This window comes from Sciurus vulgaris (genome assembly GCF_902686455.1).
Source record: "Sciurus vulgaris genome assembly, chromosome: 8".
Classification (NCBI taxonomy): Eukaryota; Metazoa; Chordata; class Mammalia; order Rodentia; family Sciuridae; genus Sciurus; species Sciurus vulgaris.
The window spans coordinates 15,435,695-15,449,213 of record NC_136468.1 but is presented as its reverse complement, the minus strand read 5'-3'; the positions used below and the strand labels follow the sequence as shown (position 1 = coordinate 15,449,213).

At 46.3% G+C, this 13,519-nt stretch overlaps 1 long non-coding RNA gene across 1 annotated transcript; it reads right to left on the bottom strand.

The window, feature by feature from the left end:
* Nucleotides 1-6,520: 6,520 nt before the first annotated feature.
* Nucleotides 6,521-12,721, bottom strand: LOC306667493. The gene is made up of 3 exons (XR_013765567.1): nucleotides 12,529-12,721; nucleotides 10,088-10,208; nucleotides 6,521-6,965 (listed from the first exon to the last, which is right to left on the bottom strand). It is a non-coding gene; the product is annotated as an uncharacterized lncRNA (long non-coding RNA).
* Nucleotides 12,722-13,519: the final 798 nt, after the last annotated feature.

The following is a 13,519-nucleotide window of genomic DNA, read 5'->3' as shown; positions in this document are numbered from 1 at the left end:
CCCCTCCTAGAACATTGGAAGATGCCCCAGCAAGAGAGGCACTCTGAAACCTGAGCTTCATGAGCTTCATGATACATCTGCCTGTGTTGCAGAACCCTCTGGATATTGCCACAGCCTCTCAGTGGCTCCTACCAGGGGCTGACTCTGGGGGTGGGGAGACAGTGGGATGGGAGAACACTGGCATTTGACATGCTTCTCCCTGTTCACTTGGGCAGCTCTCTACACCTACATGGCTAGGGCTTTGCATTACCCTCCATTCTTCTCTGTGGCTTCTCTTTCTTTTTTTTAGGGGTCCTCATTCTTCCCAGAGATGTTCTGCCTAAGTCCCTGGCCCTAGCATTAATAGTAAAGCAACTAAACAAAACAAAATGCTGCTGGGGAAGAATCTTCCTGATTTATCAAGAAGGAAAACACAACAGTATTCCAAAATCTATCATTCTGGCTGGGTGCTGTGGCGCAGGCCTGTAATCCCAGCAGCTTGGGAGACTAAGGCAGGAGGATCGCAAGTTCAAAGACAGCCTCAGCAACTTAGTGAGGCCCTAAGCAACTTGGTGAGACATTGTCTCTAAATAAAACACAAAAAAGGTCTGCAGGTGTGGGTCAGTGTTTATGTGCCCTTGAGTACCAGGGATTTTGTACCAGGGATTGCCCTGGTACAAAAAAGAAAAGAAAAGAAAAAAAGACAAACCTATCATTCTGTTATGAAATGGTTCTATATAAATTCATATAGAATAAGGATCAGCACTGGAGTCCAGGTGTATAAGCTGCAGTGGGACCAGTTTTAGTTCAGTGTGAAGGCCCAGAGTAGCTTTGCCTTATAGTGAAAGAGTTCTCCAAAACCTGACGTGCTCAAAGAAAACTCAGTCATCAAGCCAAAGCTGGAAAGCTAGCCTGGGGATATTCACACACCAGACCAAGTTTTGAATTGGATGACTTCAAGTCTGTATCTTGCCCCACATTCTCTGATTTTTTTTTCACGACTGAGATAGCAACTACACCACTAGCTTCAGAAATCTTTTATTTTAACAATGTGGGAATAAATTACCATTCAAAAATCCACTTCATAATTTAGAACTATTGCTAAGTAATTTTCCTTTAAAATTTTATCAGGAAAAGATCTGACATGATTGAAAGACAAAACAAAAACAAAAAATTCCCAAGCTCCAAGATTTGAAATTCAAGAAAAATGTTCCAGATCTCAACATGAAATGATCCAAAATAGGCAATATAATTTTCACATCTTTTGGGAAAATACTGAGTCATATTGCCCACCCACATCTTACAAAAATAACAGAAATCCAATGATTCAAGCAAGATACACTCTGTCATTGTCTGAAGCAAACACTTGAGTCATTCCGGAAAATTAGGAGCAAACTCAGTGACAAAAGTTTAAGTTCCATGTCCCAAGGAACATTTTGCAATGAGGACTTCCTTCCACGCCCAAACCTGAGCTTTTCTTGAAGGCCGGGATACCTCGGGGCTGGATATTGCCCTCTTTCACGAGGACAACAAACATCACGTGTTGGACAGGCTGTGCTGAATGGGCGATGGTATTCATTCAGGCAGAGCACAGCCAAAAGTCCAGGGAGCAGTGGTTAGGACTCCATCAACAGTCCTCAGGGAACAGGCCCGACAGCCCGGGACAAAGGGTGGGAACGGCTTCCTGGAGACCCTGGCAACCCGCAGGACAGATGGAGGCCACGCCTCCTCGCTCTCTTAGCTCCCTCCTCCTCCAGATTGGCCGCCTCTCTGCCATCTCCAGAAGCCGCCCAGCCCTCCACCCGTGAGCTCACAGCTCCCTGCGCTCCCCCGTCTTGTTTGTGCATCTTTTATCTCCTTGCTCTTTGTTCCTACAAGCTCAGGTTTCCTTGTGCATTGTCCAGCAGTGTCTGATGGCAGAAATAGCCCCAATTAAGGTTTGCCCTGGAGAAAATGACAATGAAAGCAAAAGCGAGAAGCTGTCCCTGAACCTGTCAGTCCTGAAGGAACCCACCTGACCCGCACAAGGAACTCCAGTGCCTCCATCGCTCTCCAATCCCTGGCATTCGGTTCGCAGAACTCCACCAGAATAGTCCCCAGAACGGCGCCAATGGCCTCCTGGTTGCTATAAATAAGGAGCTGTTGCCCCAGCTCATTCTCCTCACTCTCGGCGGCCCTGGACAGTGATGAAGACCCACCCTCTTGAAGAGTTCTTTGTGGCACCCCTGGATTTTCTTGTAATCATACCCACCAACAACTGCAAAGCCCTTTCCCTTTTTGCCTTGTCTTCACTGATCCCTCTTTCCACCCTTCAAACACTGCCTACCCCCGCCTTCCACCGACTCCCCTGAGTGCCCTTCACCCTCCACTTGGTACTGCAGATGCCCAAATCGCCCAGCCTCCCAGTTCCATTACCAGTGCCCAGAACTTCTTCCTCAGTCCCCCTAGCTCCTCCCACCATCCTCCATGTCTTCATTTTGCTCTCACCAGGGCCACTTCCTGATTCCTGCTGCCTGCATCTGTCTTCTAGTCATGCAGACTTTGGCCTTCCATCTTTTCTGACTTTTAGGTAGGCCGAGTCAACAGCACCCACCCACAATCCTCGGGCTCATCAAATATGTAATAGTCTTGACCGGCTCTATGAATTCTTTCTTTACACTGTTTATCCATCATCTGCCCCCACTGGTACCCTGCTACCCCTCTACCTCTGGCCCTTCCTACCACATGCCCGGATTCTTACAATTCCCACCACAGAATTATCTCCCAAGTTTTAACCTCTTGTTCCTCCCATTCAGCTTGAGGTATCTTCCCACAGCACCCAACTGGTCTGCTCTGCCCTGCTCATGACACTCGGTGGGTTCTCATCCTTCCTGAATCAATTTACTTCCTTAGCTCCCCAGCAACAGAATCTCCCAACAGCTATGACAAACCAACAAACAAGAACAAACAGCAGCACGGGTAGTAGACTACAGTGCCTATGAGCTTGGACTTGGACTCTAGAGCCATGCTGCCCCTTTCCACTCATGCATTTTTTAGCAAATTATCTAACCTGAGTCTCAGTTTCCTTATCTGACAAATGGGGCCAAATAGCAACTCATATCATAAATTATATTTGTATGTAACATAATAACTAATAGATAAGTTGGTGTATAGAAAATAGAGCAATGCCTGACATTTTGCCGTTGCTCAATAAAAGGTAGCTAGCATTATTTTTTAACTTGTTCTCCCACAGTTCCCATAAAGGAACCTCTTGATCCACCAGTCAAGTTGGCCTGCTCAGGTTTTCCCCTGCTTCTCTGTTTTGCCCAGGTGAGTCTGACCATATAAAATGCCCACTCTTCTCTGTTGGTTGAAATCCATTAAGGCCAAACTCAAATGCTACCTTCTCCATAAAGCCCTATTTAATTTCATTAGCAGGAAGAAATAGTCGGGTTTCTTTCCTGGTGCTTCTCATCTTGTACCTAGTTTTGTGGATTATTTTTTGCTTCATAATTTTTCATGAGTATTTTCATCTTTGAAAGTTTAATTTGGTTTATTTTTATAGCTCCTGTGTCTATTTTTAATCATGCTCATGGATTTTTTCACCTTTTTGAATACATGGAGTACATTTATAATACCTATTTTAATATCCTTCTCTATTATTTTATCATCTATATTAATTCTGGGTCTGTATCTAATGCATAACTTTTTCTTCTCATTATGAGTCATATTTTCCTGTTTTCTGCCTGCCTGGTAATTTTTGTTTGGATGCTAGACATTGTTACTTTTGCATTATCAAATATTGGAAATTTTGCGTTTCTTTAAATATTTTTATGTTTTGCCCTGAGATGCAGTTAAATTACTTAGAAATAGTCTAATCCTTTCAAAGGTTTGCTTTTAAGTTTTTTTTTTTTCTTTTTCATTTGGTTGTGGGGGTACCAGGAATTGAACTCAGGGGCACTAGACCACTGAACTATATTCTCAATTCTATTTTATATTTTATTTAGAGACTGGGCCTCACTGGGTTGCTTAGCATCTTGCTTTTGCTGAGTCTGACTTTGAACTCACAATCCTCCTGCCTCAGACTCCTGAGGGATTATAGGTGTGCCCCCACTGTATCAGGCTGTTAAGTTTTATTTAGTGATCAGAACACCTGTTAGTCTAGAGTTATTTTGACCCCAGCACTGAGATAATGCCTTTCTGAGGTATGATCGTTCAGTGGTCCGTATTTCCACTCTGCTTGGTAAAATCAGAAACTATTCCCAACTCCGTGTGAGCTTAGGTGGTTGTTCCTCTTGTTCTTTTCAAGGGCAACTTTCCCAGCCTCTTATTATTTCCTCATATTCAAGCACTGATCAGAATTCACATGAAGACTCATGGGGAGAACTCTACAGATCTTCAGATCTCTGTCTCTGTCTCTTTCTGTGTCTCCATCTCTGTTCCCCCTCCAGCTCCAAGTACACATGTATGTATGTGTGAAGCTTTCTCCTCTCCATGACTCTGTCCTGCAGATTCTAGCCACCTTGAGTCTCCAAACTCTAAATTCTGCTTTCACACCCTTAAGTCTGCCTCCTGGGCTTCATTTGGTTTCCCCCTCCCTGCACTACAGACTGGAAACTCTCTCCAGGTAGTAACCTGGGGGAGTTGCATACTGCTCCGCATTTTTCCATTCTTTCAGCATTGCCTGCTCTACAATGTCTGAAAACAGTTCTTGCATGTATTTGGTCTAGTTTTAAATTGTTTTAGGTGGAAGGGAAAAACTGGTCCCAGCATCTTTAATAATGGTTAGAAACAGTAGTACATCTTTACATTAAGCTATGGAGAGGATTGTTGATCTAAGTGGTCAATATTATAAAATAGCATTTTTATTTCCCAATTTTTAAATTGCTTATCACAGAAAACCTCTTTATTTTTGGTACTGGGGATTGAACCCAGGGCCACTTTACCACTGGGTTACATCCCCAGACTTCTTTTTATTTTGAGACAGGAGCTTGCTAAATTGCTAAGGCTGGCCTCGAACTTGCAATCCTCCTGCCTCAGCCTCCCGATCCACTGGGATTATAAGCCACACCCAGCCAGAAAACTTTTTAACTACACAGAAATACAAAGTTAAAAAACCTGTTCACATATGGCCTTCCACTTTTTTTATACGCCATTTCTCTCTTTATGAGTACATTTATGAATATATATTTATCATCACTATTACTCACTAAACACTTTCAAATGAATACCAGTGAATTGGTGCTAATGAGTCTGGGACCACATATAAGAATTCTCAGAGAATCCTCTTTATGCTCAAGTGGAAAACAAATAGCTGCTTAGTAGATGGAGGGAGCTGCTTCCTAAGAAAACCCTTCCTTGAGAGATCTCTTAAGGAATTTGAACAACTGAAGCCTACATATGTGCCTCAAACTGATTGCTTCTGGGTATGGGTTGCCCTAAGTTGGTAGGACGCAAAGCCTCTCTCGACAGAGAAGAAGATAGAATATCTTGTTGCATGTCAAGTGAGGCTAGTTTGAAAGGGCTGCGGAAAGAGGGAAGAAGACCTGAGGGTTTGAAGGGGTCCAGCCATCCTGAGATGATGCTCCAATATACCCCGGTGGAGAAAGGGGCATCCTTAAAGTTCCTCAGTGTCATGGGTAAAACCTCTTTCACTCCCTCCCCTTATTCCCAGCTCACAGAAGGCAGATCACAAATATTGGTTGGAAAGTGAATGGAATATATAAATACAATAGGTCTCTGAGATGCAAAATCTTCTGGAAAGCCATGCCTCCCCACGATGCTTTCACCTAAGCCAAGCATGTTGGCAGCTCTGTCCATGCTGGATCTGAAACGTTTGGACCTTGTCCCACAGGGACAGGGATCCAGTGAATTGAGTCACACAAGCAGAGGTTTTCATCATCCTTTCAGTTTTCAATGTCTGACCTTCAACCACTGCTTATGTGACCAAGCTGGTGCCCTTTGATTCCTGCCATTGACTTCTGAACTCTCTATTCCTTTTGGTGGTTGTCTCTGAGCAGCAGGGAAAGATAGGGAAATAAAGGAAGGTCAAGTGTTCGCCAAGCAGAAATGTTTCTTTGATGAGAATCAGTGAAAAGTCTAAAAATATCCAGCAACAAAATACAGGGAAGGGGAAGGGAGAGAGAAAGAGAGAAAATACCATATCCTTCTTTTTCTACATTGAACACCAGTGACCCTGGGGTTGGACACAGTCAAGCTGTCTCAGCCAAATGAGGAGAAACTCTTCTACGCAAATAAGGAGATCTCAGTTCACACTGACAGAGCTAAAGCCAGGCTCCCTATTTTCCCTTCTTTTTTTTTTTTTTTTTTTTTTTTTTTTGCGGTGCTGGGGATCGAACCCAGGGCCTTGTGCTTGCAAGGCAAGCACTCTACCAACTGAGCTATCTCCCCAGCCCCGTTCCCTTCTTTCTTATCTCAGTCATGGAGAGCAGACAGGATGCTCTAGTATCTAAGTGCACACACTGGGAGTGTTACAGACCAGGGTGGCACCCCAGCCCCAATGCCTCAAGCCAACATGACCTTAATCTTGACCTAGCCCCAATGCCTCATGCCAACATGACCTTGATCTTGACCTCACTTATAAGTTGGGGCCAACCTTCACTGTCCCTGATGAATGAAGTTGTTGTGAAGGTTCAGTGAGGACAGGCTGGGGATGTAGCTCCATGGTAGAGCACTTGTCTAGAACATGCGCAACCCTGAATTTGAAACCCAGCATGAGAAAAAAAAAAAAGTCAACAAGGTAAGGTGTGTTTAGAAAGTCTCTGGTATCCGATAAATCTCAATAATGTTAATAAGTGTTAGCTGTTCTTATTTTATTTTCTAGAACTTTCTCCTTACATGTCCTCACATTGTTTGGTTTTACAGAAAGAAATCGTGAGGTCTAGAGTTGTAAATTGTTCCACAAGGATGAAGACACTGGGGCTGGGGTGCAGCTCAGTGTAGAGACCTTTTCTAGCATGTGCAAAGCCTTTGGTTCCATCCCAGCACTGGAGATAAAAAAGAACAGATTGAAGACATCATGAAACAAATGTTTCTGAGGGGAAAAGGGAAATAAAAAGAACTTAGGGGAAAAGGGAAATATCAAATGGGAAATACACATAAATACCCTTTTTATTTTATTCTTTGCAGCACTAAGAATTGAATCTAGGGCCTCTTGCATGGTGGGAAAGTGCTCCACCACTGAGCTACCTCCCAGCCCTTTTTATTTGATTTGAGACAGGGTCTTGCTAAGTTGCCCAACTGGTCTAAAACTTGTAATCCTCCTGCCACAGCCTCCCAACTAGCTGGGATTACAGGAATGAGCCACCACACCTGGCCACATAAATGCCCTTTAAACAACTAAAATTGATGTTTACAAATATTAAAAGGCGTTTGCTGGGCACAGTGGCACAGTCTATAATTCCAGCAACTCCAGAGGCTGAAGCAGGAGGATCGCAAGTTCAAAGCCAGTCTCAGCAATTTAGCAAGGCCCTAAGCAACTTAGTGAGACCTTGTCTCAAGATAAAAAGGGCTCGGGATGTGGTTCAAGTACCCCTGGGTTCAATTCCCAGTGCCAAATAAAAAAGCGCTTGCTCCTAGACTGTTTTGCATCGTCAATATAAAGGTGTACCCAGCCTAGGCAGAGTGCTTGGTAGCCCTGCCCAAGGTGGATACCCTGTCAACTGACTTTCTATTTTGTACTACTGCTGTGAATGGAGCCACAGGATGCTGAAGGACTCTACGTTGTCAGTTTTTGTCTATGTAATGAGAATCAGAAAAAAAAAAAATCTAAGAACTGGGAGGAAAGTGGACCTCATAATCAAACAAAGGAAGTCCTTATGTTCCTTGTACCCAGTGTCCTCTGCTGTGCCAAGAAGACACAGAGAGCCCTGGTTTCCAGAAAAGGAGCTGAGAATAAAACAAACCCAGATTCAGAGAGAACATCTTTTTCCACTTGTCTAATCAGTCTTGTGGGCTGTCACTAACATAAATTTCTGCTTTTTTGTTTCATTTTATCATCTTCAAGGATTTTGGAAGAATGAAATTTTGCCTTTCCCATGCTAGATTATTTCAGAAGCAAACATCGTTTATTTGTTTGCTTAAAAAATATTTGTGTAATACCTTCAGTGTGGCAGGCTCTGTGCCCAGGAGGACCTCACTGGGCAGAGGGACTTGCAAACCAGGAAGAGGTCTAGAGGTAGAGGAGCAGCCGGGCTGTATGGGAAAGGAGGACACACTCTCGGAGGACATACCAGGGTTCCAGTACCAAGATTCAATGATTCCATTTTCCTTCCCAACAGTCTTTTATAAACATGCATATAAAATCTCTTCTTAGTGCTTGCCTTGCAAGCACAACGCCCTGGGTTCGATCCCTAGCACCACAAAAAAATAAAAATAAAAAAATAAAATCTCTTCTTGAGGATGGCATCTATTCAAGTGACTGGAATTGGGCGGGCCAGAGGTCATGGCTGAAATTAGTTAGTATAAGGCAAGGCGGGAGTGTGAGTGGGCGGCAAGCTGAGGGGAGGAGAGGCGCCTGGCCCAGGCTGGATCAAAGCCCCAGGCCCCCAGTGGGGATCCAGTGGCTCACTGCCAGATCTCAGCACCTTCCTCCAACTTCCAGAAACACTGACCATCTGCACTAGCATCCCCAGATTTAGGGACAAATAGGTGTCTCTGTTCCCAGAGGAAAGAGGAGTGCCCCAGAGACTGGCTGGGAGGACATCTGCTGGGAAAGGCCTCAGGATCAGTCACTGATCAGTCTGGGAAGGAAGCGGCTTGGGCAGGGGGAAGAGCCTCAGCCAACCCCAAAGAGAGCTCTGGCGCTGGAGTGGTCCTTTAGAACCGTGCTGCTTTAGGACAAGGGGACCATACCCCAGCACTGACCAGTCATTGCACATAGGATGCCCTGGGGCATGGGGTGGACCTTGAGGAAAATAAGCGATTTCTGGAGGACCAACCAAGAGCCATCAGCTACCAAAGCTCCCAGCAGCTAGGGGAGCTGAAGGGCCCAGGTCAAAGGTATATGGTTACACAATAAATGATCAATCATTCGGTTTCACATTAGATGATAAGCACATTAAAGGAAAGACCTGCCTTGCAACTCTGTGGCACCCAGTGCCCTAGCCCCTGAAAGCTCAGGATGAAATCTGGGCCTCCCTGCACAGTATTACCAACCGGGCCTGCAATCCACTACCGTATCTAAAGTCCTCCCTGACGTACAATGCTGGCATAACAAATGGGGGTGCAGAGGGGTGGCATCCTGGCTTGACTTTCCTCATCTTTCGGGAGTGCCGGTAATCTGGAGCTGAGGGAAAGGGTGCCTCTCAGTCTCCAACCCCCTGCTGAGCCAGAACCTTCACTGCCTGTGTGAGTGTGCAGGGTGTGGTCTTGGGCCAGCTGCCTCAGCATCACCTGGGAACTTGATAGAAATGCAAATCCCCAGGCCCCACTCCAGACCCACTGAATCACCACTTCCTGGGCTGAGAAGGGCTGGTCTGTGATCAAACAAGCTCTCCAGAGACCCTGAGGCTCCCTAATGTGGCTTGGCAGGCAGGGGCATCTGAAAGTCACACCTCTGCTAGGGCCCACACCCTGCCAAAGAGAAGAGCGGGAAGGAAAGAGCTTGAGGCCAGTGTGTCCCTCCAAGGACTTAGCCTGGCTGGGGGACAAGAGGAAGAAGCCAGGTGGGCCTTGACACTCAGCACCTAATACCATCTGAGATGAGGTGTGATAAAGGTGTACACTGATGCCCCTCAGGAGCTCTGTGCTGGCTGTCATTTCCTTTTGTGGTTCCACTCTGGGCCTTATTTCCTTGGGTGAGAAAAAAACAAGTTTGGGCCCCAAACCTCTCCCCTCCACGGGAAAATGAAACAGGCTGCGGGCCAGAGGAAGGAGCACCAACTGCGTGAGCTACAGTCACCGACCCGTCTGTGTCCTCTGACAGCACAATCCCTGTGGACGAGAAGATGGAGCCGCTCCTTCCTAAGCAGCTACCATCAGGACAAGGGTGACGTTTCTGCTCATACACTGGCATTTATTAAAACCTACACGTTCTCAGGCCGCCACAGAGGACACAGTCCGTGCTGCAAAGGTCCAATGGCTACTGAAGGGGGACAGATGAACTCACCTGGAAGAACATCCAATGGCCCAAACTGTGTGATCAGAGGCTACGCTACATGCTGCAGACTCTGAGAGCGCTTGTGGGAAGGAGCACACCATGAGGACGGCAGTCAGTCAGGAGGAGGAGGCTGGAAGGAGAAAAAGGTCCCCGAGGCCAAGAGAAAGACAGGGCAGGGCCTGGGGGCTCGCAGCTGCAGGAATGGAAGGCTGAAGGCCGGGCTGAAGGCAGGGCGGACTGGAAGGTGACAGGCCACAGGACAGCAGAGTGCCCTGCCAAGAGAGCCAACAGGGTCGTGGACAAAATACAAGGTACTCTGTTAAGTTTGGATTTCACCTAAATAATGAATAATGTTCAGCATAAGTATAATGCAAAACTTTTATTCTAAAACAGGATTTACCATTATATACATTATTTACAGGATTTATCCATTATTTACCTGAAATTCAAATTTAACGGAGCATTCTGAACCTTCTTTGCTAAATCAGGCAACCCCATATCTGGAATCTTACCCTTTATACTTCTTTCTCCTCGGGACTTCCTTCTGCTGGTTTCTCATCACCATCACCCGACTTTGCAAAGAATCCGAGTCATGGAGATGCCCGTGGCTACGCCGTAGTGAGTCTGTTTCCCAGTCTGCTCCTGACCTCAGGCTACCTGACGGTTTGGGGTCCATCACACCTTGATCTACAGTCAGTCTGGCTCTGCCACTTTCTAAGGATATGACCTCTGGCAAGTCGCTTAACCTTTCTGAGGCTCAGTTTCCCCTTCTGGGGATAATAACTGGTTCCTGATTTACAGCATTTTGTGAGAATTAGGTGAGGTAATCGAACATATGGAAAGCGATCAGTAAACAGTAATGTGATGACGGTGGTGGTGATGATAACCAGGGTGATGGACGGGGAGTCTTGAAACCCCTGAAGCATAATCACTATGACCGTAGAGAAAACGAGGAGCCCTAGGCAGGTTCTGGGCTGTTCCCTCACACCTGCCTCTAAACTGTTACTCTGCTCCATTCTCTAACTTGTTTCCTGCCACCATCCACAGGCACCCAGCTGACCCCATCTTATTTGTGTAAATGCTGCCTCCTGGAGCTACCAGAAACCTCTGAGTCCCCAGGTCCTCACTGCTGGTGGCTACAGCAACCTGCGAGGAACGTGCCCAGGTTCCTGACTGTAAACAGCGCAGGGTTTTCCTCTTGTCTAACCCCTGCCCCTACGGGCCTCCATCCTAGTTCTTGCTGCCGTCAGAGGAAAAAATCCAACATTGAACGTTTTCCATATGACAGTTTCCCTTCCTATTATATAACAGCCTAATTCAGACTGCCAGCGTGCGTGCTCTGAACTACTTTAACTACGCATCCACTGAGTAAGATCAAGACAGAAAATATCTGTTGATTAGGTTCCATTTTAGTCATTTCCTGCCTTCGCAGAAGACAGATCTAGAGATTCCTTCCTGGTCCCCAGCTTCCCATGGAAGCCCCCTTCTGGCTCCAGGTCTGCATAACAGTGGGGTGACCCTGACCAGGTGCCTCCCCACTCACACCTGGATTAGGTTGAGCTAGGTTAGGATGACGATCCAGCTACTGGCCAAGATTACCTTCTGCTTAGAACCATGCTGGCTTAAATATTTATTTCTTATGATTTTTTTTAACAATGCTTCACTTACTTATGAATCCTACTAAGCTAAAAAATGTCTAGTCGGTTCTCCCACTGGAATTATCTCCACTGCCCAGTGCTGAAAGAGCCCATTCTTCCACTATCGAGGCCAGTCCTTCGAGTACCTTCCTGATGCCTGATGCTCAGCCTGACCTGTGTGACCCTCATTCCAGGGAGTGTGTATGGCAGTGTGAACAGAGCAGATTCTGGCTCTCAAGAAGCCAATAATATACTTGTTCCATATATATATATATGGAACAAGTATTATATATATATATATATATTTTTTTTTTTTTTTTAAACAGTACTGGAGATGGAACCCAGGGTGCTTTATCACTGAGCTACGTCCCCAGCCCTTTTATTATTTTGAGACAGGGTCTTCCTAAGTTGTTGAGGCTGGTCTCAAACTTGCAGTTCTCCTGCTTCAGCCTCCTGAGTCACTGGGGTTACAGGTGTGAACCACTACACCCAACTGATCCAGATTTCAATTGTGTGGTCACCCTTAGTCTCTCTCTCTCTCTTTAATTTTCTTTTCTCCTGCTGCCTCCCACCCGCTACCACAGACTTTTTTTTCTTTGAGATGGGGTCTTGCTGTAATCCCCGGGGCTAGCCTCAGACTCCCGGGCTCAAGTGATCCTCCTGCCTCAGCTTCTGAAAGATGAAGCTCGTGCTCCAAGTCCTGACTTAATTAATTTCTTGACGTTTAGGACAGGTGGCGCCTGGTTCTGGACCTCTCACTGGGCTCTGGCTCCACACTCTTCTAACTCCCCACCTGTTCCTATCCTCACTTACCTGCCCCGCATGAGTTTGCAGTTTTCTCCAACTCTCCGGGCTCTAGTGCTGAGGCCTGCCCCTAAGACCCTCGGTCGCCCATCCCACAACACTGACAATGCACAGAGTCCAGCCATCTGGCCCTCATAAAATGTCCCAGGCTCCACGCCAAGTTGCGCTCCAGATTGTGTGGCCCCCGGTTCCCTAGGAAACTGTACACGGAACTGGCTGCCAAGCCGTCAGAGGGTTTTGGCCATGTGGTTGGCCACCTGGGCAGGAACCTGGCTGATTGATTTCTTATCTGGCAGTTTCCTTCCTGGGTCTTGGAGCCCAACCCTATCTGAGTCACCTAGGCCTTGGAAACCTGTTCCTCTGAAGTCCCAGCCCTTCTGGGTCACAGGCACCTTGGATATCTGATGTGTCCACTCCCTCAATTATGTCTTTTGGACTCTAAACCATTCATCTCATTCCTGGTTTTGCTCCCAGATGCCCTAGGCCTATGAGAGGTGGCTTCCAAAAACTGGTCATCCCATCCCTGAACCTGTCTCTGAGTCACCAGAATCTTGGCAACTTTTTCTAGATCAACAAAAACCCACAGCTCTATCAGAGTCCTGCATTCACTCACCCGCTCTGCTCACTCGCCCACTTCTCCACAAATGCTTAGGGAGCATGTGTTGTGAAGCCAGATAATGTGTTAGCTGAGGTTTCCGCCAAAGAACGGACAAGACACGGGTCCTGGCCTAAAGGAGTTCACAGCGCAAGTGGAAGATGTCAATAATTCATTTCAAAGCATGAAGGGTTACACCTTGAACCTGGGGCACCTGGGAAGGGTATCTAAATCAGGCACCAGGGTGCAGGGAATATCTTCCACAGTGGGTGATATGAAGTCTAAGCTGAATCCAAAATAGCAGCAAGAGCTGGCAAATGATGTGGGGGGAGTCCAGATTTCATGTGTGAAAACCCAAGGAGAGGAACAACTAAAAATGGGAAACTACAAACACCACCGTGGTAA